Raw genomic sequence first — 14,705 nt, forward strand, 5'->3', positions numbered from 1 at the left:
AAAAAGCTAGAGCTCAAAATCAAATGGTGATAAGTTCTGATACTTCCTAATTTAGCGGAGTTATTAGTTTTTTTGCTGATCATTAGATGGTATTATTTGGGATGGAAATCTGAAGTACTGAGTGGCTGTGTTAGCCACTCAGTAAACAAAACAAGGGATGCAGCTGCTTCATCACTGTACAAATGCAACAGTTTGTTTACTGAAGGAATAGCTGTATGTGCATTTTCTTCAACAATAAAAACAAGCCATAACCATGGTGAAAGTTTGCAAGTGTAAGTCTTTAGTGTTTGGGTTAAAATACATGTAATCATATCAAAACAGCTCTTTTATCTGTGTGATTTTCATGCTTCTGGGCATGTTACTGTGGCCTCCCTTTTTTGTTCCTTATCAACTACTTTCAGCTTTTCCTATTTGCCATTTATCCACTTTGTTTTCCAGGGAAAGCATTTAAAATAGCTGCACCTACAATGCTTGTATCTTCCCTCGCCACCACAGTATTCTCCCTCAAGCCTTTCACTGTTTATGAAAATGTACAGAGGCATGGTGACACCTCAGACAATTGTAGTAGCCTATATTTTGACACTTATCTTTAACAATAAACTGCTGTGTTTGTTGATGGTAATTTTTTGTTGTTGTTGTTAAGTAGACCCTTGTTTTAATGACAGGCCAAATACTGTGTTCCTTCTGAGTACCATGGCTTTTTTTGGCAGAGCCAAAGAGTGACACATCAGTGGATTTTTATAATGTGGGCAATTGTCCACCAAGAAATTGACTGTCAGTTCACATAAAAGTCAGCAACAACAACAACAACAACAAAGATATGAACAGTAGTTGTGGAAACAATGGTGGTACAACTTGTAGCAAGAATTCCCTCTTGTGAAGAAGCATTCCTTCAGCCAAGAGAAAGAGTGGAAACTTTGATTCTTTTAATTGAAGCCTTATGAACAACTGATTCCTCTTCAGCTCCCTGGGACCTTTGGTGGTACTTTTCAGGTTTTAGCTTCTACTTTATGTACAATTTGCAGAAGCACAGCAATACTAGAGGAATTTTGCAGTCGCATGGGGAAAACCCCAAAACTATTGTTGTTTATATCTGACCTTCTGCCTGCTTTAAAGGCGTATTCTGGAGTGCCTTGACAGACCAGCAGCTGCTTGAAGCCATGCTAATCAAAGGTCAGGATAGGCTGAAGCACAGAGCTATTTATGGCACCAAATAAAAGAAGGTATTGGGTCTGCAATGACCCTGTGTGGTTCCTGAACCAGCAATCTGCACACGGACTTCTGGCTGGGGAATTCTTCCTCCCCAAACAAGAATCTGTGCCTGCCCCTCGTTGCTCAGGCTTCTGAGGGCATTGCTGTGGCTCACCTTGTGCTACACTCTTCTGCCTGAAAAGGTTCACACACCCCAACACTGCAAATAAATGTTACCAGTTTGTGCAGCAGCTGTGGAAACAAAAGAATACAAGCGAGATAAATTGCTGATTAAAGAATACCCATGAGATGAAGACAGCAGTCAGTAGGAATTCACAAATCTGACTAAGTGCTCCAAATTCTGTGACAGAATTCTGGTTAATTCCCTGCTGTACACAACTGTTGGTATGATTAGAAATTGTTGGTATGATTAGAAATGTTTTTATGACATCTTTAATTCAGTGTGAAAATGTGGGGAAGGGAAGCATTTCCCTGAAGACTTCCCTGCTCCAGCACTGCGGCTAGCCCATCAAACAAAAAGTGAAACCAGTTGTGAACTAGCTGAAAATGAAAACCAAAACACTCTGGTGAGGGAATTACTGAGAATCTAGAAAATCTCTATGTTAATGGGTGTGTTCTTAAACTCTGGTTGATGCTGCACTGCTCCATGAGTAGACAAAAATGAAACTTACAATGCTGCTGATGCAGAGTAAAGCTGTGGAGTTTTGCAGTGGGGTACCAAAAGGAGGAATAACAGATGGGAAAAAGCAGAATTTTACCACAGACCCACAAAAGATCTTTTTTTTCTGGTTCAGCCCTTTGGATGCTACATCACACACTGTCCACCAACGTTCAGAAAACAACAGGTTGTGTGACAGTACTTATTCTACATATAAATTAACATTCAAAATTAGGGAAAAAAATCCCATGATAATGATGTATCAAAAAGTTGTAAAAACTCTCCTGGAGTGATGCTCTATCTCTTTCCTGTTGCAAATAAAGGTCAAGTCTAGACATTTTCGTTTCTCCTGACATGACTACTTTAATTACCATTCCTCACATCAGAGCAAGATTTCTCTTCATAGTAATCACTCACTTTCCATCTTTCAACTTCTGTTTTCTAATTGTAAGAGATATTAACAGTGATGTTGGAATGGGCATAATGTCACTCTTAAAAGACTCATAGAAGCAGTTAAATCCAGTTTGTGCTCCATACTTACAGGTACAAAAGACTGGTTACTTAGGCAGAAATCATAGAAATTTTATAAGAAAAAGATTTTGTAGGGACCTATGGTCTCTCATGTTGAGGGAGGGAACAGTTCTTGTGATAGAGAAACATGGTGTGGCATTTTCATGTTATTCATTTAGTTGTGCTCTTGTAGGTTAAAAGAACAGCATGAACAGAAATTCTCAGTGTGCCTACCAAATGCTCAGAAGATGTTGCAGAGACCATTTGTCAAAAAGTCTGTTTATAGGCCTAAAACAGTATCTCGCCTATCTTTTGGAGAGGGAGCAATTCAAAATATTTTTCCTGTCTGGTTCATTCCTAGCTGAACTGTCCTCAGATAAACCATGTGGTGTCCATGTGAGAAGCATCCGTCTCGTAGGACTTGGACAGAGTTCAAAAAATTTATTTGACAGCCATATGGTCCTCTTCATCCACATGAACCTTGAAGAAGTTTGACTTCCTTCCAGCCTTAAGAGTAGAGTGAGGGAAGAAGGGAAACTGTTCTTAAAACTTGTCAATGTTGTTCCTAAATGTGCTAGATGAGGATATTGTTCAAAAAAACAGCAAGAAATGCTGTCAATTTGTGAACTACTGCAATTTCCTCAGCTTTTCTGAAAGCCTCTCTGCACACAGAGTGTTTGTCACTGGTGGGGATGTGAGGGAGCCTGTTGTTCACAAACCCCATCCACCACACGTCATGGCCATTTTCTGCCCAGCAGGGTTTGTAAACACGAGCGTTGCTATGGGCACAGCAGAAGGGAAGCGGCTTCTTTTCCTGAGCATCCTTCCAGCCCTGATCTCCCTTCATCCCCGAATTACATCCCTCATGTGCTGGAGTGCCTGGTTCATGTTGGATATGCTGGGCTAAGCAGGAGCTTAATTAGCTAATAGCAAGCAGGAGGAATAATAACTCAGTTGTACTTTCCTTTCTCACAGTGGGCATTTCTTTGGCATTTCTTCCTCCTCTTCCTAAAATTTTGTAGGAATTGGTATCTCTTTGAAAGCCCTTTTTCCTCATTCAGGGTTTACTGAAACTGGCTGAAAGAATCAAGGGGAACCAACAGGCAGAGGCAGAGCCAGACAATGGGATCATGTGAAACCAGTGTCATTAAGAAACCACGAGAAGTTTCAAAACTTCAAAACAGGGTAGTCTGAAAGAAGACGGGTTGCCACTACACATTTGGGATGGAAAAAAGAAAAAAAAAAACGTTGTGATCAGAAACAATAGGAAAAAATTATTTAAAGAGTAAACCACAGATTTTGAAACAAACATGCAAACATGATTTGAACAGAAACACAGATCCATTGCAGATCTTGTATCAATAGTTTTATCTGAGCTTTATAAAAATAGCTTCTGAGAAAGGCTTAAATCTAAAAATATTTACAGGAAGAAAGTTTGCAATTTTGTAAAGCTAGGGGTTTTTTTCCTTTCATGTGACTAAAGATTTTCTTTCTTCAGTCTAAAGAGGGATTTCATACAGTAGCATGCAGACTAGTAGGATTTTGGAACCTTTAGTTATGTGCTTTCACTCCACTCTTTCCTTTTTTACTTTGTCTAGAAGTTTTTCTCAGCTATCTATTTTATTGCCAGTTACCTGCAAAAATAATTCCCGTTGTCCAAAAAAAATCCTTATTTCTCTTTTGATGAAATGGTACAGTAAGCAAATGCCAGTTTACATGGATGATTTGTAAGGACTGAATTTTGATAGCTGCTATTGCTGTTCCATCATGTCTCTGTGACAGGTCACTTCAGAACATAATGCAGATTAACTGCCTGCCATGCTGCATTTTATGTAGCCTTTCTGAGAGATTACATTAAAATATGTTGGATAAATGTGAAGTAACTCCTACTAGGACTTCTGCAGCAGTAGTGTTATTTTGGCTGGAAGGTTCCAGCAGCAATGTTTGAGCAATAGCTGTGTCTTTGTAGCCAGGATGGTATAAGGCAGTAAGCAAGCCAGAACTTGTAAAGAGGGTAATATCTTTTATTAGATCTGAAAACAGGCTTGTATGCATCAAAGCTTGTCTGTTTTTACTAGACATATCAGTTGGTCTACTGAAACAATATTTAAGTAGATCTTTTATCATCCAGAGGCAATCTGCTTTTTTTCAGCACACTAGTTCTTTTCCATTTATTTTTTTCTATACCATTATTTTGGGAAGGTAAGTATAATTCAGAATCTAAATATGTGAAAATAACATCAATGGACAAAAGCTAAAGTTTATGCTGTAAACAGAGCATTATTTCTGTGGCTTGACTTTTTTGAATATCAAGCAAAATGATCTTTAGAAGTTCAATTGACTTGTCACTACTTCTGTAGTTTGCACTGCTCTCAGTTACAAATTGAGACCAAATGGACAAATCTGATATCTACAAGTTAATTTTCTTTTTGAAATCTAAACTACTATAGTTCTGGAATTCTTCTGCTTTTAAGCTTATTGCTGGTTATTTCCCAGGTTAAAATGAGAATCAAATTTCATATCATAACATCCCTTTAATTATCTGCTTTTTCCTTGTGTTTGTACTTTTAGATGCACATATAGCAAGACATGGTTAGACATACCTCTGTTTTTTTTAAATCTGTAACAGAAAATCTTAACATATTTAACAGAAATATAAAACTAAACAAAAATGGACAAAATAATGTATTTTAACTTCCTAGAGACAAGGTAATTATTCCTTTACTTTATGAAATGACAGGAAAAAACCTAAAGTCATCCATGCTTTGTGCCCTTTTTTTCCCCTCTGAATAAGATGGACCAAATGGCCAACAGTTCTTAAGGATTTTAATTCGTGACTACACATCAATACAAAAGACTAATTCCTTATTCTTCTCAGGTGGAGAATCCAACTGAAGTCCACAGATTAATGCCTCTAATAGTATTAATTTCACCAAGTAATAGTAGACTTTGAAGTTTTCCTTGAACCTTAATTCGAGGAATGTTAGGAGTATCAAAACCATACGGCTGAAAGACTGTGGCCGACTGCACAGCTCCAGCCTCTACTCAGTGGGCTAAATCCATCATTAGTCTGTCTCTATTTCAAAGGAGAGTGAGGCTCCTAACATGGTAAATAATACTCATTTCAGCTGTATCCATCTCGCTGGGTTGTAGCCACCTACCAATAGGGCACCTTGTCAGAGGTGGCTCCCTGGCATCTCTGGGCAGACCATGGGGAAAGGCAGCGCTCCCTGAGCACAGCTTGCCCCATTCCACCTTTGCCCTCCACAGCTGCTTTCCTTTCCCCAATAGCTGCAGAGAAAAAGTGAATGGCTGCGTATCTTTCAGCCTGGCAAAGTTTGGTGGAATGAAATTTGGGTTCTCAACAAGTGGGGTGTCTGCCCAGAAGTGAGTTTTGCAGCTGCAAGCAAGATGAGCAATGGCCACATAGCCGGGAAGAACCCTGTGTTTGTGGGGCCAGGTTTTGGTACCGAGGGGCTACAGGGGTGGCTTCTGTGAGAAGCTGCTGGAAGCTTCCCCTGTGTCCTGTGGAGTCACAACCAGCTCTGAGACAGACCAGCTGGCCAGGGCTGAGCCCATCAGCAATGGTGGGAGCACCTCTGGCATAACTTAGTTAAGAGAGGGGGAAAAAACCCTGTAGCTCAACAGCAGCCAAAGAGAGGAGTGAGGAGATGTGAGAGCAACAGCCCTGCAGACACCAAGGTCAGTGCAGAGGGAGGGCCAGGAGCTGCTCCAGAGGCTGGAGCTGGGATTCCCCTGCAGCCCATGGAGGGCACAGGGATGCAAAGATCCACCTGCAGCCCATGGAGGTTCCCATGCTGGAAAGGTGGATACCCAGAGGAGGCTGAGACCCCATGGGAAGGTGCATTGGAGCAGGCTCCTGGCAGGAGCTGTGACCCCACGGAGAGAGGAGTCCATGCTGGAGCAGGTTTGCTGGCAGGACTTGTGACCCCATGGGGACCCATGTTGGAGCAGTCTGTTCCCAAAGGACTGCACCCCGAGGGAGGGTTCAATTCTTGAAGAACTACAGCCTGTGGGAAAAACCCATGTTGGAGCAGAGGAGAGTTTGAGAAGTCCTCCCTCAGAGAACGAAGAAGTGGTAGAGAAAATGTGCGGTGAACTGACTGCAGTCCCCATTTCCATCCCTCTGCACTGCCTAGGGGAGGAGGTAGAGAAGATCAGGAGTGAAGCTGAGCCCAGGAAGAAGGGAGGGGTGAGGTGAAAGTACTTTTTAAGTTTCAGGTTTATTTCTCATTACCCTACTCTGATTTGATTGGTGATAAATTAAAGTAATTTCCTGAAGTTGAGCCTGTTTTGCCTGTGACAGTAACTGGTGAGTGACCTCTCCCTGTCCTCATCTCACACAGAGCCTTCTGGTGTATTTCCTCTGCCCTGCCCAGCTGAGGAGGGGAGTGACAGAGTGTCTTTGGTGGACACCTGGTACCCAGGCAGGGTGAACCCACCACAGTTTCCCCCAGGCAACACACAGACAGCAAGTGGGTCACAAAGTGCCTGGGCCACAGGAAGAGAAATGTGCTGCCCAAGCATCAGAGGTGCTCAGGGGGCAGATGGAATGACTGCTGCCTGTAGTGGGCTTCATGACAACCACTTATCTGTTTCACCAGACATAGATGAGGTGCCACGGCAGCTGGGGAGAGAGAAAGATGGGGTGAGAAAAGAGATGTGATAATTAGAGTCTGACCACAAACGATTCTTTCCAGGAATGGTTTCTTTAACTTATCCTAAACAATGGGCTACACTGTCCAAGTATTACCTACATAGTACTTGAAAACCCTCATTCTAATAGCAAACAGCTGTTTGAACCACATTTGTGCCCTTTGCTTAGTGTTTGTGGACATTTGTGTGATTGCAGCTTTGGTCAGCTCTTCTTCTGGCTGATCTTCCAAGTGGGTGTCTGTCCTGCAGATGAAGATCCTCACTGCTCGACTTCACTATTGTTCATTTCCCTCCTTGAAATTAATTAATTTCATCAGGGAGTAGAAGTTACAAGACAATCATTGGTTCATGTGTAGATTGAAAATTTTGTGTCCAAATTGTTCTTGGGAGTCGCACATAAAATTATTTTTCAAAGAATTGCTTAAAATTTTCATGTGGACTCTGGAAATGCAGGGCTTATCACACTGCACACATTTTTCAGGTGTAGAATCTTGGAGTTGCCCTAAGAATGCTAAATTTAGATGCTGATGGTGCTTGCAAGAACAAATAAATTACAGATTGTCTCTGTCTCATATATGTGAAGAATTCATCAAGATCATACCTGTGGTTTTTTTTTCAATTTCTACATGTGACTGAACAGTTTTTGCATACCTTTAATGGTGTGCAAAGGTCATCCTTCAAAGTTATACAGATGCTCTCAATGGCAAAATTTAGTATCAAGTATTTTAAGTCATGCCACTATATCTTATTATCTGGTTTAAGTACCTGATTAATTCAAAACCCTCTGGAAAAGAGTTTTCTCAATCTCTATTTCTTTGTTTTCTGGAAGGAATATTGTTTCCTAACTATTTAATCTCACAGTGAAAGACCAAAATGGGAGGTGAGAAATTGAAGATTGCTTTTGTGACACTACTGAAGTTAACTTGGAGCACATTTACAGACTTCATGTTGTCTTCATATTATGCAGAGACAGCAACAGAAGCAGAGGAACAAGAAGGAAGGCATTGCTGCATTCCTCATTTCCCTTTCTTATGTTCTTGAAAGACCATCTAAATTTATGATAAATAATATTTACATTCATATTGGCTGGATACAAAATGTGAAGTAAGAAAACGTTGCTGGTTTGCAATGAATATTGTTTGGAATATCTCCAATTTCATACACCAGGACATGACAGGCTGAATTTTGAATGTGCTAGAAAGCTCTGTTGTTCTTACTAAATCCCTGATTTCTGTATCTGATGAAAGAAAAATACAAGCTAAAAGTTGTAGCTTATCTAAAATCTGAAGCTTAATAAATATTACAATTACCTCCACAAGTGTTTCCCACATAGCTGTAATACACCAGAGTATTTTCCTCTCTTCTGACACATCTCTTAAGGAAGCTTCTCTCACTAAAACCAACTGGGGAGTAAAGTGAAAAAAATTACTTACCATTAAGTGCATTACTCACCTTCTATGAATGCAAAATTTTAAAGCCAACCGTCTTGTACACACAAAAAAGAGTATTTTTCTTGCCTAAGTAAACACCACAGATTCACTTAGGAAACAACTGCATATTAGTGTGGAAATATCATTTAAAACACATACCAAACCAAAGTGTATAATAAGCCTTGCAGCTTGTCACAAAGCACTCACTGCCTGATCAGCTCACCCAAGATGTGGAAAATTTCAAAGACAGGAGGCAACTTCTCCTCCCAGATTCTCACTGCACTAATTAGCTTTGACTTGCTATTCCTTCCATGTATGCAGAGAACTTGGACTTCATAGAGATCCCTAGCACTGCAAGATGAACTAATCTGTAAACTCTGTTCCTTTGTACAGCAGAAATGTATTCAACAGGCAAATTACAGTAAAATTGTCTATCCTATGTTAAGCAAAATATGAGCTATCCGTGTCAATTTTAATTAGAAGTATTAAACAAATATACAGAAGTGCTTAATGCAGTGGCACAACCACACAGCTGTTCACATAGGAATAAATGTGAAAAAACCCACACAGCCTTCAGTGCCTCCCTGTCATACATGTGTATGCAGTGTATTATTAAATGATGGACATATTGGCCATGCTTAATTAGAAACTAAGAAATGACTGTTAGGTATGGTATGGTTTTTCTAGCACCTTAACAAGGCATAGATGTATTGATTGTGGAACATCAGATAAAGGTAGTGTGGGTTATTTTGCTGCAGCTATGAGGCTTGTAGAGAGAGGAAATAATTTTCTAACATGCTAACTGTCATAGTTGAAGAATTCAGAAAATATCTCAGACACACAAAGCCATTGTTCTGAAATAAAAGCATCAGATTTCAAAGATCTGGGGGTTGGACTGGATGATCTTTAAAGATCCCTTCCAACACAAACTATTCCATGATTCTTTGAGTCTGTAAGATAAAGATGAATGGAGGATGATGGTTCAGGGCTTAGATGGGTATGTACCAGTTTGATTACTTGGGTTAGTTATAGTGCTTCATCGTGCAGGTGATGGGTCCCTGTGAAGAATGAGGCTCCTCGCTGCAGGAGAGAGGAGGATGCATGAGATATGGGGAAATTTCAGGCTTGCTCTCTCTTGGGACAAAAAAAATAGAGAGACTTGTACTCTATAACCTGTACAGCATAGAGAGGTTAGCAGTGGACAAGAGAGTTTATAAAATGTCAAAAATATATCTCTGAAAATCCTCTCATTTCTGGGTTTGTGCAGAGTAATAAATGAGCCCATAGTTACCAGGCTCATCCTCAGGAGGTTCCCCCTGAGGGTACAGACTGGAGGATTAGGACAAAATGACCCTTTTGAGAAACAACCACTGACTGCCAAGTAGGTGTTTCTTCCCCTATGGGCGTTTTGTGTGAATTCTTCCGGAGTCACAATGTTATTTACTTGACTTTCTCTCAGTCATGCACTGGAGGAAACATGTCACATTCTTGGGCACTCAGGGATAGGATCCAAGACTGTTCTGCTGTAGTTGGTATTTCCTCTGCACTGGTGATGGGCAGGAATTGCTGAGTTCCACATTGTTTGGCTGGGTGCAGTCTGGATGTGACTGGTTTACTTTAGACTATGAGTTTTCTTCTGTTCACACCCTTGGTGGGAATGAAGAATGGTTTGAAGGCAAGGATGGACAGCTCTGTCCATGTTACCAAGTAAAGCTTCTCCTCTAATAAATGTTAGAACTTAATGATTTTCTGCATACATTAGAAGGCAAGGTATGGAACAGTCAGAAGTCCTCACACTGAGTGTCTCTTTAAAATAAAACTTATTACTTTAAAGAGCTATTTCTACTTGAGAGTGAAAGTAAAACAGGAGTTTGCTTAAAACCACCAGCTTCACTCCTGCTGTATTTTTGTCAGTGGTAAAACCTATGAGAACATTATGTAACATGAAAAAAGTAACATGAAAAAAGTTCACCTTCCCAATAAGAACTGAGATAATGCAGGACAAAAGCTCATAATAAGTAACTAATGCCAAGGGTAAATATCTCTAATGCAACCAGCAAGGTTTGTTTCATTTTTCTTTATCCTGGAAAATTCATTCCAAGATCATAAAAGAAAATGCACCAGGTTTTGCCTTTTTATTAATAAAAGCATTAAAAAAGCATAATGTGATGGACTTGCAGATGACAAAATTGCCTTTCTTAAAACATAAAAGCTCAAAATTTTAGGTACTAGAGTGGAACTGAAGAACAAACAAACAAAAAACCCACAGCATGCCTCTATATGCTGGAGCAGGACTCTGAGAACTTTGGTTTGAAAGTGGATGAACATTTGAAAGATCTAAGAAGTCTTAACAGATGGGATCTGGCTTGGAAAGGGGAATAGTATTATGAAAATATAAATTTTTAATATTTTATGCTGTGTTAGGAGTGCATTGCAGTTTAAACAAAAATTCAAACGGTCTTCAACAAATGTGCAATAAACAGATCGTGAAATCAAACTCAAATAATTGTTATAATTTTTTAAAAAATCATTCTCTGGATTCATTAATTGCCTCTAGGAAGGCTGTTGTGTACATGAAAATGTTTCTCATCCTTAACAGCCAGTTTAAAATGTTATGTTGGGAAAAGCTGCTAAATAAAGAAAAATATCTAGAAAAGAAAGGGATCATTTTTTCTTCTCTGTTGACAAGGAGGATATCAAGAACATTGTCTAAGACCTGGAAAATTTGGTTTCTGAGAGTCTCCTATGATCATTCAGTCCCCAAAGCCCATGGGAAGATTATTCAGCCATGAGTGGACTGTGTCACTGTTTTCCTATCTTATCTGTGAGGAGCCAGCTGGATTCATGAGCACTTGCAAAAACTGGAATGTGCTGCAGGGATGCCAGAGTGACTCTTGAGTCTGCAATAGTTCAGCCACTGGGTTTTCCTGTCTGTGGTGTCAGGCTCAGGCTGTCTTAGGTAGTAGCTGGTGGCATAAAGAATATATCATGTGGATAATGTTGGTGCTATTAATCCTCTTTTTATTATAACCTAAACCCCATATTACTATCTGACACGTGCTGAACAATTCCTAATCTGTTAATCTAACATTTAAAGGGATGATAAAAATAGTGTCTTGCTTTACAGGCATTCATTTATGGAAATAAACTTTACCTAGTGCACAAAAATTAGGGTGGATAATTCCATATACTACATATATTCCATATACATATATTACATTTCATATATCCCAGTTCTTAAACTTGTTGTCTTTTAAAATACAATATTAAGATGCTGTGATTCTATAACGTGTCGTATTTAGTGGTTTTACTGAATCATTGCAGTAAATACTGATTTAGACAATTAAGTCTCCCAAGATAAAATTAGTCACTGAGGAACAAACTCTGCCTACAAAAACAAAATCAGATGTATTTAAAAGTATAATAGTGTTTGTGTTAAAGGTATAGAATGGTAGTTTTCTGATGCTTTATTGCATATTTTTATTCTGTTTGGAGGCTGGACATTTCAGAGGTTTTTGTAGTAAGCTTAGCACTGCAATGATGGCCGAGCTCAGTCCCTGGCTTTTCTGGACTTCAACTGCTTTGATCTTCAGATGTGACTTCCTGGGTACAATCTGGAGAACAAAGGTTTGGGTTCTGCGTCAGGACCATGCTGCCTTTCAAATCTACCAGCCATGTGCAGGACATTCCTGAGAACACCATTGACACAAAACCAAGAGAAAATTGTTACAAACTTGTTCTAGAGGGGTTACGTTTCATCCACTGACACATGAATGAGTGAATATTTTAAATTGTCATAGGTGAGCACTTAAACACGTTATTGTCCTTTGCTGAATAGTTTTATTAGTGACATTTTATACTCTCTGTTATGAGCAATATAAATATGTTTTTTTTTTTCTTTTGATAAAGGTCTTTTCTTCAAGAATAACCATCTTTAGCATATGTTAGAAATGGGGTGACAAGTTAGGATAAGAAGCAACAATTCTCAGTTTCTGTACGTGGTGAAAAACTCCAAACAGGCATCTTTGCTTTTAGCCTGCTTTTGTCTGCCTACAAAGAACTTTGCTTGTCAAGAATTGTAGGTACCTACTCTTCAAGTGGAAAGAATAGCTGGCCTCCAGCCTCCCACAGGGAGAGCTGAAAATTGAAAAGATCTTTTAGAGAACCTAAGAATGTCTTTAGCCCCTTCAGCAGCTGAATAAGGTTTTATAATAGAAGTGCAAACGCACGTGCTGCAACTCCTAGCGAAAAGCTGTCATGATACCACATTATTTGCAATCTAAACCTCAGCTTCTCCAGGCATTCTCCTGCACTTTATAAGTGACTCTGATGTACAAATAATTTCTGACATAGCTCTTGATAATTCTTGACAAATATTTGAAAATTATAATCTCCCGTTACGAATGTGAATGAAATGGGTGTGCTGGGAGCTTTCCCCTCACTGCACAGTGCACAGCAGAATGGGCAGGGGCTGTCTCAATGAGCTACAAAATTGTTAGCAGTGGCCATCACATGCTGTAGGCAGGTGTGCACCTGGCTGCCTCGGCTCGGTCGAGTTCCTGGTGTGCTCGGGTGCTGCTGGAGGTGGGGACCTTTGTACATGCACATGGCAACAGCTCCTGCCAGTGCCAAACCCCTCAGCGTGAGCAGCAACAGCTTCTGAGCTTCTTTGCTGCCCAGAAGGAAGAGTCACTACTCAGGACACGTAGATTTGTACTGCCAAGGCAGCATCAGCCACTGGATGTGAGTGCAGGTCAAGGAGCTGTGAATCTCTCCCAGAGTGCTGTGAAAGCCACTCCCCAAAAACCACACTCATCTTTCCAAGGAGATCTCATCACCCGATTCTTCCTGCATATTCTCCTCTTCCTCCAGTCCTGCTGGCTTCTCTTTGCACTTGCTCCTCTCTTCTCTGACCTTCAAAGACACAATTACCTCTCTCTATGTTCACGATAACTTTATCTCCCATTCTACCCCTCACCCCTTGCCTTGCACCCTTCTGCCTCTGTGTGGTTCACTGGGAGATGCCTTTTCTCTCTTTGGGTTCCCCTTCTTCACTCCAGCTGCCCTGGACCTTTAGTTTCTGATGTTCTTCTGTTCCCCCCGTGCCAAGAGAGGGGCAGTGCTGGAAAGGTGTGCCTGTTGGAGAGGACAAGGGACAGTTTGCTTTCAGAATGCTGTGTTTTCAGGACTGAGGCATTTAAAGCATATGTATTGTATAGAGTCAGAAGGACCTCTAACCCCATTGCGTGCTCCTACCTTGTCTTCTGTCCTGACAGTTTGAACTGGGCAAAATTTCCATTTATCCACATTGTGTCATCCCGTATGTTCTCTGCCTGGTCCATCTGCTGTCTCTCCCTGGGCATGCGCACATGCAGCCAGAAGTTGAGGGAGCACAACCCAGTTTCCTGCTTGTCCACCCCAGGGAGAAGAGAGGAGAAACTGTGAGCAGAGTGACTGCACAGAGGATTCAGTCAATTCCCAGCCTCACAGGCCTTCCCACTCCTCCCCTGTTCCAGGAACTCTCCAGCTGGCTGTGTGTTTACTTCTGCCTTCCCTGTGACATCTTCTTATAGTCTCGGTTCCTCTTTTGCACGCTGGAGAGAATGTTATCTGCAGTTCTCATTTTCCTCTTCTGATGGGCTGGGCATGCCTGGGCTCCTTCAGAGCTCTCATCCTGCCACAGCAATGAAAGACAATGCATTCATGGCTTCCCCTTGTTCATGCCATCCTTAACAACAACAACAACAACAACAAAATCCTTTCCATCCCAGCCTGGTTCTTCTGTGCAGTTCTCAGCTGACTTATTAGTAGGGTTGTGTTTGTCATTTGTGAGATTGATTGCACAAAAACTGTAGGTGTAAATTTAATAAAAATACATCTGTAAACATTACAGCACTCAGCATGGTTTTATAAAATGTAAAGTAAAGCTGGTTGTCCATACTGAGTTTTGGGTGGTAGCTAGCAGGGCTTTGTTTCAAAGTTATGTTCCTTGATCCTTTTCCATGTGAGACACTAAAGAAAAATACCCATGAAATTTCTGAAATTTCCTTTCACTTCTGAAAGGAAGAGAAGAGGCATCTCAGACTGGTGTGGTGCCCTATTGTAACACTCTAACAGGATTTTTCAGAGCTAGGTGAAAGCATGATAAATTGGTGACAGGAAGGGTCAGTCAGTTTCAGGGGGGGAAAACCCCACAAAGTTTGCCCTCCTGGCTACAT

This window comes from Vidua chalybeata, chromosome 2 (assembly GCF_026979565.1).
Source record: "Vidua chalybeata isolate OUT-0048 chromosome 2, bVidCha1 merged haplotype, whole genome shotgun sequence".
Taxonomy (NCBI): Eukaryota; Metazoa; Chordata; class Aves; order Passeriformes; family Viduidae; genus Vidua; species Vidua chalybeata.